We start from the raw sequence: 22,138 nt of genomic DNA, 5'->3' as shown, positions 1-22,138 counted from the left end.
TATGTTGTTAGGATAGATTTCCGCAATAAAATCTCATGAAGCATTCTACTTTCTCAGCTCAGATTTTAACTTGAGCACACACTCCTCAAATACTATAGTAAGATTCTCCAGGCAAGAATACTGGAGTGGGTTGCCATTTCCTTCTCCAAGGGATCTTCCCAACCCAGGGATCAAACCCGGGTCTCCCGCATTGAAGGCAGACGTTTTAACCTCTGAGCCACCCGGGAAGCCCCATAGTTGATACTCAGTGCTTGCAAAATCTTGAAGGTAACAGTGCTGTGACTTGAAAGCTGTTGCATTAATTAATTGGAGAGAGCAGAGGAACCGAAGAAAGGAACCATTAAAAAGGCTATATTTTCAGAGTGGTTGTATGCTCTACGTGACAATACAAAGAACACCATCTCCAGTGAGTTTAATTATGTCAAATGGGCGTAACTACAAATTGCTACTCATATTTTTGAGGAGGAGGGAATGTCCATTCTTGCTGTCACTGATGAATATTTTGCATTGATCTTATTGCTTGACTCCTGACTGTCCACCAGGCATAGACTTACTGTCTCTTGTTCACCTCTGGCCTCTGTTCTCTCCAGGGGTGAACATCCTCTTGTGGAGTTCACACACCATATCCTCAGCCTTTGCCTTTGGGTCCCCAGGATCTGGTTTTTGGCTCTATAGCATCTACATCACTTTTCATGTCTCTGCAAAATAGCACTGTAACTTCTGATGTACACATATATTCACCTTCATAGTCCAAGCCAGCAGATGGATCGTGGCTTATTTGTTGCGTACCTATAAATATCTTTCTATTCTTTGGAACAAGAAGGAAGCTTTCTCAAGGAGAGTAGAAATAACCCCGTCATCTCTCTCTCTCTCTTTCCTCCCTGATACTCATGACATTGCTGCTGCAGCTGCTGCTGAGTCGCTTCAGTCGTGTCCGACTCTGTGCAATCCCAGAGATGGCAGCCCACCAGGCTCCCCGGTCCCTGGGATTCTCCAGGCAAGAACACTGGAGTGGGTTGCCATTTCCTTCTCCAATGCATGAAAGTGAAAAGTGAAAGTGAAGTCGCTCAGTCGTGTCTGACTCCTAGCGACCCCATGGACTCCAGCCTACCAGCCTCCTCCATCCATGAGCTTTTCCAGGCAAGAGTACTGGAGTGGGGTGCCATGTCCTTCTCCAACTCATGACATTGGGAGTGGAATATTAGGATATGTTGTGATTTTTGTCACAAGGTAAAGCAGATGGTGCTCAGTTGTGTGGCTGGAGGAAGGTCTTTTCCTCTGGATTCAGAGTGCATACTTTAACACCTCAAAGAGTGGAGGGCTGAAATAGTAGGTGCTATTTCAGAGTCAGCGCTTCCTCCTAGCCCATCCAGAGTGTAGGGTGTTCCTCGCCCCCTCTCCTGGCTCCCTCTTCATGGCCAAGTGCCCCCCTCATCCCCATTACCCAATAATCTGTCAAAATTTCAATAAATCATGTTGAGGTTAGCTCTCTGAACACTGCCAGAATTGCAGTTGCCTCTAGATTCCTGAAGTGAGGGAGTCAGACACTTCTGGATTTCAAATCCTGGCTTTGTGATCTTGAGCAAGATGACTTTTAATCTGTTTGGACCTGATTTTCCTTTGTTGTAAGGAGGATTGTTATGGTGGTGGTGATTACTATTGTCATTATTACATGGTTGCTGTGAGGATTGGAAATGGAGCATTAAAAGTAATTAGAACACAGCAAACATTCTGTCAACCAGCCTGGGCCAGAGAGAGCACATCCCTTCATCAGGGCCTGGGGCCTGGAGTACCCAGTGTTTGAAGCTTCCTGTGAGTCAGGGGATACACTGTCCTCAAGAGCAGGTGCCCTAGAGTTGTGAAGGGTCATCTCTGAGATCTCTAGGGGCAGCTGTAAAACTTGTTGGGAGTTATGTGTCTGTTATCTTTAACTCTTCAGGAGATTCTTGGGAAAATCACATCTTGGTCTTCATTGGCGCTGAAAGTTAGGGAGACGAGCACACTTCCAAGGCCGAGAAGGCAGCACCAGCGGAGTCGCACTGCAGGACTGATCTCAAAGGACCGCGGGACTGTGAGGGCCTCTCAGTCACGGCCGCTGAGTGACTGATCTCAACTCTGTTGGAATCGAAAACCCGAGGCTCTCATTGCGGAGGGCATGCGACATGATTCCCTAGGGCTCTCAGATATAACTGGACTGGTGATTGGAGCTAATTTCTGGAAATTAAGCCAAAGAAATTTGTGCCATAATTGTGGACGAATAGGGAGTACCATCTTACCTCCTCAGGTTGTGTGACACACCAGGAAGTAAGCGTGTATTCAGTCGAAATTCCCTGTATTAACGAGGAGCAAGACGGCTCCTTACGACCGAGGGGCATGGCCTCACCATCATTCAAAGCTCTGGGGGAACTGTGGGTGCACGCAGTCATCTCCATCTGGTTGGTTCTCCATGCCTACCAGTGATCTTTTCTGGGCGTGGTAGGATTGCAAAAATAACAGAAAAGTTGTGAGAATGTAATGTCCTAATTTGACTTCTGTTTTATTTTTTATTTCATTTACTTTTCTCTTTCTCTATGTGTGTGTGTTTACGTATGCAGAATAGCAGAATACATGTAAAGCCATAGAAATTTACACATATAAATACATTTACATAAAACACAAGGTTGAGATTGGTTTTTGATAGAATAAAAGTTAACTTACATTTTAAATCAAGATTTAAAAACTAGTTCTTTTAAATTTTGACCCAAGACCTTGGAGAATTTCCCATTGTAAGAGGTAAAAATTAACATTCAGCATACCAGTTTCTGTTCAATAAGTGTTTCTGTGGAAGGGTACAGAAATTTACCTTCCCTGTCAAGGTAAATTTGAGCCACAATCTTAAACAGAATGATGCAAAAGATAGACATTATGTCCTTGGCAAAAAAAAAAAAAAGGAAAAAAAGAAAAAACAAAACAACAACCACCACATGAACACTATGACCTAAGACCTTGGAGAATTTCAGATGAAATGCTGAGTTTAATATGTTGAATGACACAGCATCTTTATTCCTTTATTTCTCAATGGAACAACTAAATAAGAAATTTACAGGAACACGTGGCTTGAATCATAAAATGTGTGAATAAGCTCTTAAGAATTTATTCTACTTGCTGATGCAGGTTGATGACAAACGCAAGTGCTGTAGTGAGAGCTGCTAGGTGTTTCGTGAATGTCTGTGTTGAATTCAAGGGACACGCATAGAGAGAACAGACCAGCCAAGCAACTGAAGGTAGCTGGGAACTGCTAAAGCAGATGAGAAGGAGTACCTTCTTGGACTTTGAGGCGTCCCCAACCACCTACAGCTTCCCACAGAGATCGGAACCTCTTCCCACGCTGCCCCCACCACTACTTCGTGTAGGAGTTTATCTTTTCTAGCTATCACTACGGGTAGAGTAAAAACTACTTTTATAAAAACTACCTTCATGGTTACTGAAAACTGAGGAGGAATACTTCACTAATCGTGGCTCATGACTCATAAAGACTGAACTAGTAAGCATTTATAAGATTTCTAGGGGACTAGATTTTTTCTCATATAAAGATTACTTTCGTTTCATTTCATCCACATCATAGCGACACTTTCTGGATGAAGTACTTAAGTCTCTGAATTCAACCCTTTGCAGGGGCACAGAGAATTTTGATGGCTATTTCATTTATGCTTCCTCTAAAAAGTAGTTTTCTTTTTAGAAAACATCTTTCAAAAATGGCCACTGTGTGTGAAAGACTCAAAGGAGTTTACAAAGAGTTTTTTAAAAAAGAAAAAGACATTTAGGTGACAAAAATTAACAAACACAGTCTACTTCAGCTGTATATTAACTAATTCATGTATCAAAGACAGTGCTAGAACTTAGGAGACTTGATGCATGAAAAAATTAAGAATGAATGATGATTTTGTGGGAAACTTTTTTTTATGACTGCTTTTCTAGCTTGTGTGTGTGTGTGTGTGTGTGTGTGTGTGTGTGTGTGTGTGTATGCTCCATTGTGTCTGACTCTGCGACCCTATGGACTGAGCCTTCCAGGCTCCTTTGTTCATGGAATTTTCCCAGCAACGAAACTGGAGTGGGTTTCCATTTCCTCCTCTAGGCGACCTTTAGGAGCCTGGGGTCAAACTTGCCTGTCTTTTGTCTCTTGTATCAGAAGGTGAATTCTTTACCACTGCTTCATCTGGGAAGCCTCTAACACTTTAATTTGGGCAATTAAAATAAAGGGAATTTTATAAAAACCTGAAATGAGAAAGGAGCCTGGTCACTAGATATGAAAATAATCTGTTTGCATTTTCTTTGAAGGGTGAAGATGTTCACTGGGATACAGTTCTTATAGCCCAGTGCCAGGGATGTAGGGAACTTCAAATTGTGTGGCGGTGAGAACTTATGCTTTGCCTTAGAGAAACAAACATTCTTATGCACACTTCCCTGCTGTGATTCTCTCCTTTCTCTCACAAGCTATTTGATAAAAAGTTCCCTGATAGCTCAGTTGGTAAAGAGCCTGCAGTGCAGGAGACCTGGGTTCGATCCCTGGGTTGGGAAGATCTCCTGGAGAAAGGAAAGACTACCCGCTCCAGTATTCTGGCCTGGAGAATTCCGCGGACAGTATAGTCCATAGGGTCGCAAAGACTTGGACTCCGCTGAGCGACTTTCACTTTGCTAATATAGTTATACATTTGTTGTTGTAGTTTTGTTGCTCAGTGGTGTCCAACTCTTTGTGACCACGAGGACTGTAGATTGAATAAAACATCCATTTCTACAGTCTCCAGGAGACAAGGGACACATTCAAAGGAAAAAGCGTGGGGCGGGGGTGGGGGGTGAAATCCCATTAACTAGAATAATAAGATAAGGAAAATTTAGAAAGTGTTAGTCGCTCAGTCGTGTCTGACTCTTTGTGACCCAATGGACTATGGCCTCTGTCCATGGAGTTCTCCAGGCAAGAACACTGGAGTGAGTTGCCATTTCCTTCTCCAGGGGATCCTCAGGACCCAGTGATCGAACCTGGCTCTCCTGCATTGCAGGCAGATTCGTTACCATCTGAGCCACCAGGGAAGCTCCAAATAACTTCAACAAATACTAGTCTCAAGCATATTACAGCCTATCACTTATTTTTGTATCTTCACATATAACATTTCTTCAATTATTTGGCATCAGTGAATTACATATAATTAACAATCCTATTAAATCTTTATTTTTCTATCTGAAATTAAGTATTTTACTTTTCACAGCTTTGTGGAGGTATAATTGACAAAATGGTAATAGATGTGGATTTAATATTTCATTTTTCAGCTTCCCTGGTGACTTAGCAGTAAAGAATCTGCATGCCAACACAGGACACATGGGTTCTGTCCCTGATCCAGGACAATCCCGTATGCCATGGAGCAGTTAGGCATGTGCTACAACTACTAAGTCTGCATGCCCTCAGGCCCCTGCTCTGCAATAGAAGTCAGCACAATAAGAAGCTTGCTCACTGCAACTCGAGAAAAGCCTGCACAGCAACGAAGACCCAGCACAGCCAAAAATAAATGGATACATAACATTTTGCAAAAGATTTTAAATAATGTTTCATCTTTTAGCTTCTACCAATGTTGGTCCTAAGGTCTATAAACTAGTTTATTGGTACTCTTGTCTATAGAAGCACCATATATCATAGTATAAGGGAGAAGGCGATGGCACCCCACTTCAGTACTCTTGCCTGGAAAATCCCATGGATGGAGGAGCCTGGTGGGCTGCAGTCCATGGGGTCACTAAGAGTCGGACACGACTGAGAGACTTCACTTTCACTTTTCACTTTCATGCATTGGAGAAGGAAATGGCAACCCACTCCAGTGTTCTTGCCTCGAGAATCCCAGGGTTGGGGGAGCCTGGTGGGCTGCCATCTATGGGATCGCACAGAGTTGGACACGACTGAAGTGACTTAGCAGCAGCGGCATTGTAGTATAAATGTATACGGATAGGATAAGACGTGTCTGTGTGTGTATGCACGTGCGTGTGAAGGAAGGGGTTGTGTATGCATAACATGCTTGTATCTGTTTAACTAAGAGTGCTTCTGGAAGTTGATTCCAGTGAGATAGGAGAAGAGGCCAGGAGCGCAGGCCAAGGTTGAGAGAAAGGAGGTGAACAGGGGAAGAAGGGCACTGCCACACGGATTCCTCGGGTATTTTGAGCTCTTGGAAGCCTCGGGTTGGTAGATACAAATATTATGCAATAGATTTGGCAGTAAAAGACATTTACGGATTTATCTTTCGGTTTATCTGTCATCTTCCCCTCAGTGTTCCTCCTCATTATTATCAAATTTAAACTTGCTTTCCACCATCTCAGTCCCCTGGATTCCTGGCATTAAGCTCATATTATTGAAAACCAGTCCCTTGAGGATAATCTTAAATACTCCCTTTGTGGAAGAAAAAAATATATTTTACAAAAATATATTTGAAAAAATCTCAAATTTAATTCATTTCTAGGTAAGCTATTCCCTAACCTGGTTTTAATTTAACAAAGAAAATTTCTTGTCCCCAGGGATTAAAGTGATAGATACTTCAATGGAATATCCCCATTTAACATTGAACTTTTCCTTTGCTCAGTGCCTTGGCGTAGATATCATTAATGCTTTAGTAGGAAAATGGTGTCTTAGACATATTGTCACACTGTATTAAAGTTGGTCAGAGGCTGTTGAATGTAATAGTTTCAGGGTTCTTCCAGTTGGCATTATGTGGGTGATGTAGAGCTTTTCTTGATTCAAGCAAAGCCTATTTTGGCTCCAATTACTACCTTATCCATAATCTGAAGATTTCATAGCAGATCAACAATAGGAATAAAAAATTATCACCTGACTTCAATTTTTAAAAACCTATCTGTATATACTTGTTTAATTCTTTAAATACTTGCTTTCATTTTATATCACTCCAATTTGATTTTCCCCCCAAATCTTTTATAATCATTGTATATTTAAATGTTTGTTTATATTTAGTCTCCTGGAAACTTAGCGCTCATCAGATTTTTTTCCTTATCAACTTCACTTGTTAAAAACACTTAAAAGTCTTTAAATATATATGATAAAACCATGATAAAAAACAAATGAGTGGGAAGAAAATGTGTCTTTACAACTGCCTACACAGACTAACATTATTAGTTGAATTTTTCTCTTTGGAGGAAGGAGGAAGGTCATGCAATAGAAATAGCAATTTATTTTTGTCATCCATTCATTCAACCAGTCTCGATTAGCACCTACTCTGTGCCAGACATTGGTCTAGGTGGGGACCAGAAGACAACAGAACAAAATTCCATGCCTTGGTGGAACACACGATTAGCTGGAGAGACTGAACATTAACTGGAGAGACAGAACAGGCAAGTAAAACATAGATTATGTCAGATGGTGATAAACGACCGACCGACATCGTGGTGTTCAAGCCAAGACACCGAGGAGGTGAGGTGGGTGAGCATGTGGCTCTCAGGAGGGGAGTTTTCCAGGAAGACTGAGCAGCCAGAGCAAAGGTCTTGGGAGGGTGTGGGCTGGAGGCAGAGAAGAGGCCAGAACGGTATGAGGAGCAGAGTGTGCAGGGTTTCTTGGCCTTTGAAAAGCTGCTAGGTTTTACTCTGGGAGACACAGAAAGACCCTGAATAGTTTTGAAGAGGGGAACAAAATAATCTGATTTTGAGACTATTTCTATTAGTAGGTGGTTGTATATACTAGCTGGGAGTTAAGGAGAGATGTCCAGGTCAGATATATCAATTAAAGAAGCATTTCTATATAGAAAGCACTTAAAGCCCCGAGACTAGAGGAAATATTACCAACATAGTGAGTGTAGACGAAAAAGAGTCTGGAGACTAAGCCCTGCATTGAAAGAATGAGAAAGAGGAGGAGTCAGGGAAAAAACTGGGAGGAAGCTCTACTTGGGGTAAGGAGGAGAGGATTAGAGTGTGTGGAGCCCTGGAAGGCAAGGGAAGAGAATGTATCCAGGAGGAGAGAGGACTGAATGCCTCAACATTTCCCACTGGATATTTCAAAAGTTCATTTTGGTGATTGTGACATGAGCTGTTTTTTAGAAAGCTGAGGTGAAGGAGCAGTTGGAAGCAGTTACACAAAAAATAGATGTGGGGAGTCAAAACAAGTTTTAATACTAACAGCATTCTGCTGTTCAGGTGACCCTGTGAAAACTAATAAAAGGAAATCTCATTTAAGATGGAGTCTCAAAAGGGGTGCTCCCAGGCACTACCCATCATTGCCATTCGAAGAGGGCAAGTAGGAAAGAGACATGCATCTCCAACAAGAGGAGGGAAAGTTTGCTCCTTGATTAGCAGCAGCCCCAGCCAGTGAGAAACTGTCAGCACCCTGAACTCTCACTCTCTTCCAACGGCCTTTGTTTGAAGCATTTCCTCCCAACTTCCCCCTTTTCCTATAGCAACTAACCTTCCTCTTTGCCTGTGGTTTCGCCATAGCTTGCCTATCCCCAAATGCCATTCTCTACTCTTCCCGAATAAACACACTTTGCTGGTGGAATAGCGTGCTGTTTTATTTTTAAAGTCAACAGTCTTCTCTGCTTCAGCCTAGACGCGCCAGATGATGAAGAGTAGAACCATCAGGGCAGCTCATCATCCTGAGTCGCTGGTGAATCATGACTAGAACTCTCTCAACCATCTTGGCAGATAGAATAAAGGAAAGCAGAGGTCTTCCTTTCATGGAGAAAAAGTGAAAATCCATACTATAATCTTAAATTCCACTTTCCCACTCTCTTCCAAGCTGTGACTTCTCTCCATCCTTATATTTTCTCCTGGACTGAAACTTTAGTTCTTACCACCCACTAGTTGGTAAAGAATCTGCCTGCAATGCAGGAGACCCAGGTTTGATTCCTGGGCTGGGAGGCTCCTCTGGAGAAGGAAATGGCAATCCACTCCAGTGTTTTTGCCTGGAGACTCCCATAGACAGAGGAGCCAGACAGAGTCGGACAACGGCTTAGCGACTAAACCACCGCCTCCCAGGTGGCTCAATGGTAAAGAATCCGCCTGCCCAAGCAGGATATGCAGGTCTGATCCCTGGGTCAGGAAGAAAGAAATGGCAACCCCCTCCAGTATTCTTGCCCGGGAAATCCCATGGGCAGAGCAGCATAGCAGGCTTCAGTCCACAAGGTTGCAAGAGAGTCAGACATGACTTAGTGACTAAACGACCACCACCAGGCTTTGCAGACAACTTTCACAGTAGAAGATGGGATAAAAATCTCCAGAAGACCAAATTTAGTGCCTGAATAAAACTTGTGAACGTTGGCTGGCATACTGGCCTGCAGGAGAAGGGGGAAAATGCTAAGAGTCTTAACCTTCAACCACAAACACAGAGAAGGAGGTATGGTCAGCCCAGTAGGGCCCAGATTCAGCAATCTGCAGGGGAGTTGTGGTGAAAGAATGATTGTGCCAGCAGGGTCAAGGATGGAGTGGTGGCTTCAGCCAAGATCATGAATGGGAAGTAGGTGCAGTTAAGTGGGAAAAACTGGCTGAAGTATAGCCAAGGTAGTAAGGTCAATGTCAGCTCAGTAGTAAGACCCAGATGTTTAGACCATGAATAACCTTAGCAATTCATCGTACACCTTTATATGGAATACTCTCATCTTTCCTCCTCAGCCAGTTTAACCCCATCCCTAAAGAATTTTCTGCCCAACTGATCCTCCACATCCAAGTCGACAGCTGGCTAGCTCTTCACTACTTAAGGCATGACTGGAGTTTAAGAGGACATTTCTCTCATTGAGCAGTCTCTAGATTTCTTCATCTCGCATTAAGCCTGGTGTTGAGACTAGAGGTTGATACCGATCAGACCCCAGTAGATAGGATGGCAAATTGCCTCAGCTACCAAATTCTTTCCTTTTAACTCTACACTCTCTAGTTCCTATGACCCTCCTTGTCCTGACTTACCTACTGGTGATAACTAGAAGTGTCCTTTGGGTCAAAAACAGGAGATTTTTCATTGCAAGGGACAGAAATCCAAAGCAAACCAAGTTGTTTACAGAAGTTACAGTATTGTGGGTTTAAGGCACTTACGGAACTGTATTTATATATTCGAAAGTCCTTGCTTCCTGACAAACCTAGGGCAGGACACACTAAGCATTCTCTTTCAAATACTATCAAGCTTGCTTTCCTTAGAAAATTTAAGATTTTGTTCTGTCTATACAAATTATGAGAGATTCTGGGCCTTAGATAAGAAAATGGTTCTCTAACTTGAAAATCATATCCTTGAAACCCTTTCTGGGGCTTCCCTGGTGGTCCAGTGGTTAAGACTTAGCCTTCCAGTGTGGAGGTGCAGGTTTGCTCCCTCCTGGGGGAGCTGAGACCCGCATGCCTGGGGGCCAGGAACTGGAAACATGAAGAAGCAATGTTGCAACAAATTCAGTAAAGAAGCAAGAGCTAAGATCCCGCAGGCCTCTAGGCCAAAAAACTGAAACATAAAACAGAACCAATATTGTAACAAATTCAAAAAAGACTAGATTTTTTCCACATAAAAAAAAAAATCTTAAAAAAAAAAAAAAAGAAAGAAATCCTTTCTCACCTCATAAATGATGTCTTCTGTGGACGGCTACTTTCAACCTCACACCAGCCTTGGAGCTGGATTCAGTTCTTGTCCAGTTTCCCCTCAAAAGAATTCTCTATAAAGCATAAGTGAGCAATGCAAATTTACGAATGGTTTTGTAGAGGAGAAGACAGGAGAACTTGCAACAGGTAATGTATGATATTTCACTACTGAATCACATTGCCTTTTTCTCCATCTCTGTTGATTATCAGCCTTTGGGTCTCCCTCTCATCTTTCCCCAGTGAAGTCTCAGATCTCTTCCTGCACTCTTCGTTTGTTTTTTTTCCCCCAAACCGTTTACCTTTGGGAGGACTATAACAGATTAAACTTTTATTGTTTGTAGAATTCTGTGTGTGTATGTATGTACATATTTATGTATATTGACGTATAGTTGATTTGGGGCTTCCCACGTGGTGCTAGTGGTACAGAACCGGCCTGCCGATGCAGGAGACATAAGAGTCACGGGTTTGCTCCCTGGGTTGGGAAGATCCCCTGGAGGCGGGCGAAGCAACTCAGTCCAGTATTCTTACCTGGAGAATCCCATGGACAGAGGACCTGGAGGGCTACAGTCCATAGGGTCCCAAAGAGTTGGATACTTCTAAAGTGACTTAGCACGCATGCACACATAGTTGATTTACAATATTGGGTATATTTCAGGTGTATAGCAAGGTCGTTCAGTTATATATGTATGTGTGTGTATTATTATGTATACTCTTTTTCAGATTCTTTCCCTTATAGATTACAAAGTTTTGAGTGTAGTCCCATGTACTTTACAGTAGGTCTTTGTTGGTTATTTATTTTGTATACTGTAGTGTGTTTATGTCAATCCCATCCTTCTAATTTAATCTCCTAATCCCTCTCCCTCCTTCCCCTTTGATAGCTATATATTTGTTTTCTATGTCTGTGGATCTGTTTCTGTTTTGTAAATACGTTCATTTGTATCCTCTTTTCAGACTCTAGAGTTCTCTGTCCTGTGCCAACCAACCTACAACCCTGGAAACTCCAGAGAGGCTTGTCTGAGCATTGACTCCAAAACTGAATCTGCCCCAGTGGGAAACTTTTGTAACATGACTAAGAAACTTTTTTGTTATTTACATTCATATTGATATCCTCAAATCAATCTCCAAGTAGTACTTTTTAAAATTTCCTTAGATAAAGACTGCATGTGAATAATTTGATTACTCTCTATGTCTGAAAGAACTTTCAGTTAGGAAGCTGGTATCTATAGTTAGTGGGCTACCAAGAATGTTTAGGAAGGGTTTCCAAAGAGTAAATCTAAATCGTGAGTAAGTAAGGAACTCACATAAACTTTCTACTTTTATTCCCAGAACAAAAAACTTGAAGTGGTGGAAAGGGGTTTCATGGTTATATTTTATGATGATAATGAAAATAATTAATTGAGTCAAGAGTGGAATATGCATGGTTTGGCATGAAAAATGCAGCATCTCTCCCAGCCAAAAGAGTGAGAGGGGACAGAAGAATAGGAAGAATCCCTTTCTTGTGATTCAAGACTTTTCACTGAAGAAGACAAAACTGAGAAAACTTGTTATATAAATTTGCATGGATTATTAATATTTACCATTCAGTCCAATTGATTAAAAGGAGTTAAGAGTAAATGAGCAAAAGGAATTGGATTTGCATATAATTTAAATTTAATTTTTATTAAGTTGTTGCTAGCAGGGCTATTTTTAGTAACACTTGCTTACGTTATTCATGCCCATCCACTACATTCTTTGCTTTCTTAAATCCACTATATATTCAGAGTTGCCATAGGAAGGAAAAATGAAAATCCAAGCAATATACACAGTCTGAGAATACATAGCTTCACGCAGAGGGCCGTTCAGTGGAATATAGTGGACTCTTGATTTTTTTTTCCAGTTTTATTGAGATATTGTTGACATGCAATACTGTATAAGTTTATGGTATACAAAGTATGATTTTTGTGTACACTGTGAAATGATTACCACCATAAACTTAGTTAACACACATGGCTTCATATAGTTATAAACTTTTCTCCCTATGATAAGAACTTTAAGATCAACTCTCTTAGTAACTTTCAAACACAATACAGTATTGTTAACTATAGTCACCCCATTGTACACCACATCCCCCAAACTTATTTATCTTATACATGAATAAGTTTATATCTTGACCACCTTCACCCAATTTTCCTGTTCCCCTAAACCCAGAGTTTTTAGGAGAAGAAACTTCTAGGGGAAGTTAAGCAGTTTGTGAAAAGACCTTTCAACATTTTTTGTCCATATTTACATCATAGTTTGAACTTTATCACATTAATGAGATTCATTTTGAAGGAGTGGAAGATGAAGCCATGTAATAAGTATCAGCCCATCTACTGACTGAAACTAGTACTCCAGATATTAGCAGGTTCTGATACTGAGCCTTGCTCGTGTCCAAATGTGTCAGAGTGGAAACAGGGCCATGGTTGTTGCTCTGAACTCTCGAAAGACATGATGCCTTCGCCACAGATGCCTATTGCTCACTGACAATATGAAAACCTTGGCAAGGACACTTGGATTCACAATTTGAATTGTAGGAAATTATCTGGCTTCGTGAGAAGTGTCCCTGTAATCAGGAAACATGAGATTGTCTAAAATTAGCTTTTTTCTTCCTTTGGAAACAAAAAAGATTTTGGATGCTGTGGGTTTTTTGGTCTCTCTGCTCCATTCCTTATAACTGTAGTCAAATGAAGTAGACTGCTTGAATTCTTTAATGAATTAATATACATTCTTATCTGGTTTTAACAAAAGTTACCATTATTAAAAGATCATCTGGACTGCAAGAGACTTCTTTTAGTTATGATAATAAAATCTTGTTATAACTAGATGTGTGTGTGCTCAGTCATGTCCGGCTTTCTGGGGTTTTTAAAGAGTCAGGATTAAATGCAGGGTGGCATTAGTTAAGGTTTGTGATTTACCTCCTTTTGGACCTATGAATGCAGCTGGCAAGACATCTGCAGCAAATCTCTCCAGGTCCCAACCGCAGAGTGGCGCCACCTGGTGGCAGCTATCCATAACAGTTTAACTAGGAAGTGGTGGGCTTTCCAGGAGAGGTCCAATGATTTCCAGGAATCTCCTGGTTATTTGGCCCCTGTTTTCCTGGCTCTAACTGGGGGAGCCTGGGCTATGAAGATGCCGAGGCTGCAGGGATCCACTTATCACCCAATTCACCAGAAAACGTTGCCTATCACCCCAAGGTAAAAACTTTTCACCTGTTCATTGAGAAAATAATAGGAACAGATTATCAGTTGTTTTCTTCCAAAATTTGCACTATCTTGGTGCCATCGTGTGTAAGAATTTTACTTTAATATAAAGGTATGAAAAACAGCAGAGGGCAAGAGCAAAATCTCGAGGCTTGGTTCCAGATGATTTTTCCATGAATTCCCAGTTTTGATATGTGAAGAGAACAGGTATTCTGCAGGATGTCAAGAAGTATGCTGTGTCATTGCATGCGGATTCCTCACAGAACTGGAAAGCTTCCCCACTTTCCTGCTGGTGTGAAATAGTTGGGTTAACACTGCAGTGCAGCGCCTGGAAAAACTGAGCACAGAGGAGACCTGAATACGGGTACCAGATACCAGGCTGGGCTGGCACGCCTGGGTGGGGGAGATTGTGAAGACTCAGTAGTAGAATTCTACATGCAGAGAGCCCTCCACTCATGGGCTGACCCTGTCCCCACCCAGCCCACCTCTGGGTCTGTTGCTATGACTATCCTAGTACGTGCCCTAGCTGTGCGCACCTCACTCTGTGGAATCAGTCGCTCTTCCAGAAGCCTGGTCCAGATCTCCTGGGCCTGTCTCATCATTGCTGAAGTCAAGGTGTTTATTGTAGAGCCACTATTATACTTTTAACACATAAAATTCAAAGAGAAATTTAAAATTCCCATCATCTCACCATTCCCCAAATTTATTCCTTAAAATAATACATACATGTGCTTCAAAAATTCAAATAGTGCTAAGAACAATAAAATGAAAATTCATAAGCCTACTTTTTTCCAGCTTCTCCCTCAGATAACCACTGTCAACTATTACAAAGTTTCTTTTATACTTGTGCAGTTAGATGCACGTACCTGAACAGTTCTGAATTTTACTTTTGCATTTAATATTTTGGAAATCTTTCTGGATCAGCACAGGTTCATACAGATTCACCTCACTGGAAAAAAAAAAAAAACATATAGAGAAGATCATTCATTGTCGTAGTACAATTTCCCCACAAGAGCAGAGACCGAGATAAAGGTTTTTAAGCAAGTCGTTTATTGGAAGTGACCCCAGGGATCATGAATGAGGGGGTAGAGGAAGTATGGTAGGAAACTCCCGAGTGTGTGCTAAGTTGCTTCAGTTGTGTCTGACTCTTTGCAGCTCCATGGATCGTAGCCCGCCAGGCTCCTCTGGCCATGGGATTCTCCAGGCAAGAACACTGGAGTGGGCTGCCATTCCCTTCTCCAGGGGATCTTCCCGACCCATCTCCTGCATTGGCTGCGGCTGCTGCTGCTGAGTCGCTTCAGTCGTGTCCGACTCTGTGGGACCCCATAGACAGCAGCCCACCAGGCTCCCCCGTCCCTGGGATTCTCCAGGCAAGAACACTGGAGTGGGTTGCCATTTCCTTCTCCAGTGCCGGAAAGTGAAAAGTGAAAAGTGAAGCCGCTCAGTCATGTCCGACTCTTAGCGACCCCATGGACTGCAGCCCACCAGGCTCCTCCACCCATGGGATTTCCCAGGCAAGAGTACTGGAGTGGGGTGCCATTGCCTGCATTGGCAAGGAGGTTCTTTACCACTAGTACCACCTGGGAAGCCCTAGCTGTCTCCCAAGACTGCCCAATGTCTCCACCTCTTGGTATTCACACTCCTGTGTAGTCTCCTCCCACACACACCAGGGTTGATCTATCCCTTCCGAAGAGTGATAAACAACTCAGCAGCTTCCTGCTTGCACTCTCCCCTGCCCTCTCTCTTGGATCACTCATTCTGGGGACAGCCAGCTGCCATGACGTGAACAGCAGTCCTCACTGGAAGGAATTGGGTACTCCTGCTTATGATCACATGCGTAAGTTCAGAAGTGGGTTCTCCAGCCGCACTGGAGCCTTCTGATGAACGCAGCCCCGGCTGACGTTGAAACTGTATCCTCGAGAGAAGCCTTGAGCCAGAACCACCCGGCTGAAGCCGCCTCTGATTTGTCGACCATGGAAACTGAGAATGAAGATCTGTCGTTTCACGTCACTAGGTTTTGAGGTAGCTTGTTACACAACAGTAGGTACCTGTCAACCAGAAAGGGAGGAAAGTCAACCAGAAAGGAGGAAAGTCAACCAGAAAGGGAGGAAAGTCAACGTAAGGATGTGTTCGTTGCTGCTATGATCAACGGCTCTTTCATTCAGCAGGACTTTCTGAGGAGACTTACGAGGGAGGCTTATGTTGAGAGGAAACATTCATGCCATCAGCCCCATCCTTCAGGGGTCAGTTCTGCTCCATGCATATGGACTCTCCAGCATTTCCAGAAAACACATATGTGAGTGCCATGTGAGGTCTTACGGGCTTCCCATGGCACACCCTGAGGCACATGACATGGTTCAAAGCAAGGTTGTGCCTGTGTAAACATGTTTGAAACCTGCTCCAAATTGCAGGCTTGGTAGCTCGAGGGGTGTATAAGATGCAACCACACACTTGTAATCATCAGGTATTTCCCATCCTCTTTATTTCTGCAAATATGTGCTACATCTCATTTTAAAATTTCATTTTGATGCATCATTTATTTTTATTTTTGGCTGCACTGGGCCTCCGCTGCTCCTCGGGAGCTTTCTCTGGTCTCAGTGAGCGGGGATCTACTGTCTCATTGTGTTTATGGGCTTCTAATCGTGATGACTTCTCTTATTGCAAAGCACAGGCTCGAGGGAGCCTGGACCTAGTTGTCTCATGGCATGTGGAATCTTCTGGACCAGGGATGGAACTCTTGTCCCCTGCATCAGCAGGCAGAGTCTTAACCACTGGACCACCAGGAAAGTCCCACATGTCTCATTGTTAACAGAATATTCTTTTTTGGTGTGTGTGTGTGTGTGTGTGTGTGTGTGTGTGTGGCGTGTTTAATACTGATATGGAATACATTTGTTACGATTTTTCCTTCATGTGATAAGTTAAGGTTTATTGTTAATGTGTCTCTGCTTAACTCTATATGAATTTATAAATTAACTATTTTCCTTTCATTTGCAGCCATTAAATTAATAAAGAGATGTATTTTTTAATTTATAGAACTAAAAGGAATCAAAAGAATTTCAAGTCTCCACATTGTTCATCCACATCTCTGAGATTCCTTTGGAGTCTGTGATGAAGTAAAGCAAGAGAAATTTTGCAGGTTGCGGGCCCATTACGAGCTGAGATGAATCATCACTTCCTTTCACACATAGGAAATTGCAGTTAAATTCAACTGTGAGAGATGTTGAAATGTTGGTATTTTCCTCTTAGTTTGAATTTTGTACGAATTTTCTTTTTAAAATAACCTTTCTATTTTGTGGAGGTCAGTCTTAAAAGTAGGAAGGCATTTTACCTGCACCAGGGAAAACAAGATCCTGCTTCAGTGGAGACACTCTGACTTCGCGAATCTTTCTCTTCTGAAGTTGGATGAAGAGATCCGTCGGCAGCAACAGCCTTTAAAAGAAAAGCAGCAGTGACTCAGCTTCTGAAGCAGAGCCAGGTTCTCAGGCTGCAGGGCGCTGGGTTGCCTGAGAGAGAGCTCATTTCAGGAGCGCAGAGGAAGTCACTAACGCTGCTTATGAGTCAGAAGAGAGTTGGATGGGTGGTAACTGGACTCTTGCTTTGTTACACGTATGTGCAGATAGTTTAGTATGTGTGTGTAAAACGTGTGTGTGTGTTTCTATCCATCTTGGGTTCTGTGTTTGGCTTTGATAGGAACCCCCCACTCTCACCCTTCCTCAGGTCTTTGAAGGTTGTACTAATGAGTCCATGCTGCCTATTGCTTTGAAAGTGAGGACTTTCTCGGTCAGAGGGTTTTTATTTGTTTGCTTAAACGTTCCCCTTAACTCACTCCCCTCAGTGGAATGTTATATAAGTGTGTGTAGTTCAGAGAATGCTTGAATGAGAAAAGAAAAGTTAATCTATATTCACAAGACGTCTGCCATGTGCTAGGCACTTTATACATTATTTAATTTAATTCATAAATAGGTATTATGCTTCCTTCTGAGGAATGTGAAAACTGCAGCAGTGGCTTAGCTGTGCTAAGAGACTTCCCGGCATCCACTAGGATGTGGCAAGCTGCAGCTGGAGTCAAGGTTTCCTGAGCACAGAGCTCATTCTCTTCCCACCACACCACGCGCTCTTTGCGTCTTTGTAGTCGGGCCTTTGCCAAGGTCCAGTGCTGTGACGCTGGTCAGGTCACGACCTCTCCAAATAATTGTTTCTTCTGAAAAATGAGATGCTTAGCGAACTCTGAAGCAGTTCAGTTCCAACATTGTTTAACTTCATTTTATTTTCTATCAGGGGCTTTTAGGGTCTGGCCACTGATAATAAACAGGCTGAGTAACACTCATAAGCCATGTCTGGTACTACTATGTCTGCCCTTATTGAGATGCTGCCCTGTTTTCAGAAATCTGTCCATTTGTGCAGATGTTTAGATACAATTTTTTTTAAACAGAGAGCCTGCAGATAGTCTGCACTCAGTTGGGAATCAATTTAGGTTTTCTTTCCTTTTTTAAAGATTTTTTGTTTTTATGTGGACCATTTTTTTTGTCTTTATTGGATTTGTTACAATATTTCTTCTGGGCTTTTTTTTTATGTTCTGCTTTGATCAGGAGGCCTGTGGAGTCAGCTCTCCAACCAGGGATGGAACGCACACGCCTTGCGCTGGAAGGCAAAGTTTCAGCTACTGGACTGCCAGGAAAGTCCTGGTTTTCTTTATTGAACTGTGGACCTTCAGATCACAATGTCTCTGGAAAACTTTAGGGAATTCTGCTAGATAAAACAATTCCACGAGTGAAAACCGTTTCTCTTTGGCCTCTAGAGCCCTCTTTCCATCTTTGGCAGCAAAGAGGAATAGGCAAGTAGCTGGAAAAAGCAGGATTTCATCCCAGTATTCTTGCAGTCATCACTGTATCTGGATATTGTGCCCTCTTAATTCTAATAGGTGCTCCTATGTGCCGAAGTTAGATGACATTTCTGACAGTTTCAAAATAAGTTATTTTGTTGGAGGTGGTCTTTGACATAATATTAAGAGATAATATTTCCAGATGCCATTACTACTTTAATAGGACTTTAATAATCTTATTTATTTCCCCTGGAGGTGAAAGAGCCCATCTTACAGGAGGCACTCAGGTGCCTTCTTGCTAAGAAACCTTCTTGTTGATATGAAGAGCTCTCCTGAAAAAAATTTTATCAGCTCCATTCCTTTTGTTCTGTTAGTCAACCCACATTTTTAAGGATCTGCTTTGAAAATCAAAGAAATAGAAAATGTGATCATGTCAGTTTCTGTTCGATAAGCCAGTAAAGAAAAAGGGCAAATGACAAAAAGTGAAAACTAACAGGACATGACTGAGTGACTAACACACTCACACAACATGGGACAACTAAACACAGAGATTGTTTCTTAAGTTTGTGTGCTTGACACTCTTAGCTTTGCTTGGCTTGAACAAGATAAAGTGGCAGGCTTTGCACGTATTTTATGCTTTGCAGTCACCTCTCTCTCCTTGAAATTAGAAGCCAGAATTCTGTGTTCAGGTTGTGAGGGCAATCTGGCTGAAAACATACTGGAATCAAAGAGAACTTTCTGCTAAATAGAATTGGTCAGATTCTAACAACAAAAGCTCTTCTCAGTAAAATTGGGACAGCAGTTGAGACAACAGTAATTAACTTTCTCATAATTGGATTTTTAAGAACTCAATGTGGTCAAATAAAGGAGGAATTGAACAGGTTCACTTTTACTTAAATTAGCCCCCAAATAATTCTATGACACAGACGAGAGAGCCACAAAATAAAAAACAGAATCATTATCACAGATATTGCTAGTACTTACTACTAATAATTGCAATTTCTTATGCCCTGGCCATGTATCGGACACTGTGTGTAATGAAGCACTGTTTCTTGGCAGGGCTGAGTGCTTTACTTTTTTTCTACTCTATGTGTTCTAATCTGTGCTTCTGGAGGTATTTACAAATCAGACTGGTGTTCTCAATAGCGGCACATGACTGGTGAGTAACATTTTGTAATATTAAACAATTCAGTCATGTGTGAAATGCAATACTAATATCTCACATCTGAAACTTGCTGAACATTGACCTCTAGAATTGTGGGGTATTTTTTTAAGAAAAAGAAATTTAATTATATTTTCAAACAACCAAATAAACAGTTCAGTTCAGTTGCTCAGTCATGTCCGACTCTTTACAATCCCAGGGATTGCAGCACTCCAGGCTTCCTGTCCATCACCAGCTCCTGGAGCTTACTCAAACTCTTGTCCATAGAGTCAGTGATGTCATCCAACCATCTCATCCTCTATCGTCCCCTTCTCCTCCTGCCTTCAACCTTTCCCAGCATCAGTTCAGCCTGATTTAACTAATTTTGATTTGAATATTTGATATCACTATTTTTACTTTGCATTTTAATTCTCATGGTTGTGAATATCTAGAAGAAAACAACTTGAAATATTTGTGAAAAATGATTTTTGTTCTTAATTTTTGCATTTCTTATATTTGTATAAAGCACATTAAAGTTTTATACAGCTTGAATATAATTATATTTATTTTAAAATCATTTAGATCCCATCAGTAGAACACAAATTATAAAGTATTAATGGTGATAGCATGATTAGTAGCTTTATTGAATTAAAAGCCAAAAAAAATTAGAATTAATATAAAATTGGTGGAGGAGTGCATTCAAAGTCATCTCAGGATGAAAGAGCTGTGAGAAAAATTCCCTAATTTCCCTCATCTAATTTTCTCCATCTCTGGCCAGGGCCCCCATGGATCAAGTCCAGCTAGAGGTCAGAGGGCACAGAAGCTGTAAGGATGTAATTCCGATCGATCACAGCCAGAGCACATGAAAACGGGCAGAAGTGAGTCTATAGGGCAAATGGCTGAGATTTGGCATAGAGGGAGTCATTTTATCCTACTTTGGATCTTTTGATTGTCTTGCTAAGCAGAGTACCAAGAAGCAGTACCTGGAGGGACCAGAACACGCTAATACCTGGGCAAACACGCAGCCTGCTCAGATTGCCTGTCTCAACAGTTTCTAAGACCCTTCTGGTGGTTGGGTCCAGGGGAAACCAGCAGAACCACCTGGGAAGCTCTCCGAGAGCAGACCAGGGCCTGTGTGGGCCTGGTGTTTGTTTTTTCCCTTCATTGCACTTTCTGGTATTCTATCACACACACACAGGGGGCGTTAGAGTTTGAGGGGCTTAGAGATGTGTGCTGTGGGGTTGTCTCCAGTCATCCTGGCCAAGCCCTAGCTGGAGGAAGGTAGCTGGATAGGAGGCTTGCTCTGTTTGGCGTATTTCCTTTATGGGATGACATGAAATTGGGGCAGCAGCATGGTGGTAGCAGACAGACCTGATGTGATTCTCACTCAGGTTAGGCACAGGGTGAGCTGGCGACACGGCTCCATTGCTGACCCTTGGATTCCAGCTGCAGCTGCGGCCTGGGATGTTGCTCTCACTTGGCTAGGTTTCTGCCCTGGAGCCGCCTCCCATCTAGAGAGCTCGTGGGTGGTAGCGTGGCAGAAGGCTTCCTTTGGCTTGTGTATTCCACCACTGCTACCCAGAGAGGTCTCCCACCCTGCTGGTGGGCTGCATGGCACGTTATCAGTCAGGGCCCCAGAACTGGCCACACCTGTCGGGCTGAAAGTGTGCAAGCCCACGGGCCCTCTCACCCCACGCCCACTCTTGTCTCTGACTGGTACCGTGGCGTGCTCTCAGGCCTGTCTCAGACTATGCCAGGCAAGGGCGACAGTCCTTGGCAACGGGACCACTCTTCTGTGTCAGTCCCTGGCCTCTTGCCTGTCCTTATTGGCAGCACTGGACGGAAGGCAGGGCTTTAGGCCACAGTGGAGAGAGGACGTTCTAATACAGGCCTAAAGAGCTCCAATCAAGATACGGTTGGAAAATGTGTTGTTTTGTATTTAAATACAAAGTTCTGAATGGTAAATTTAGCATCCTCATGCATAAATCATTGCTTTAATTTTCTTGTGTAGGTGGGGTAAGACTCACATCTGTGGGCTTCTCCAACAAAGCACAGAAACAAACACAATTTCTAAGTCACTGGAAGCCAGCATTCGTGGGCAGCATAGTCGGTAACAGAGTGTTTAAAAGTGATGATATAACCGGCATCAAATAAATGGTATTGAACAACTGCCAAGGTGAAGGTGAAAGTGAGGTTGCTCAGTCCTGTCTGACTCTTTGGGACCCCATGGACTGTAGCCCACCAGGATCCTCTGTCCATGGGATTTTCCAGCAAGAGTACTGGAGTGGGGTGCCATTAAGAAGAGCTTTTATTTCCCTCATACAAACAGGTTCTAAAGAGCCATGGCCTTGTGAGTTACAACTGCATTGCTACAAGATGATTCCTGGACCT

Source organism: Capra hircus, chromosome 6, assembly GCF_001704415.2.
Source record: "Capra hircus breed San Clemente chromosome 6, ASM170441v1, whole genome shotgun sequence".
NCBI lineage: Eukaryota > Metazoa > Chordata > Mammalia > Artiodactyla > Bovidae > Capra > Capra hircus.
The sequence above is the reverse complement of the archived record's forward strand: the minus strand, read 5'-3'. Positions refer to the sequence as shown.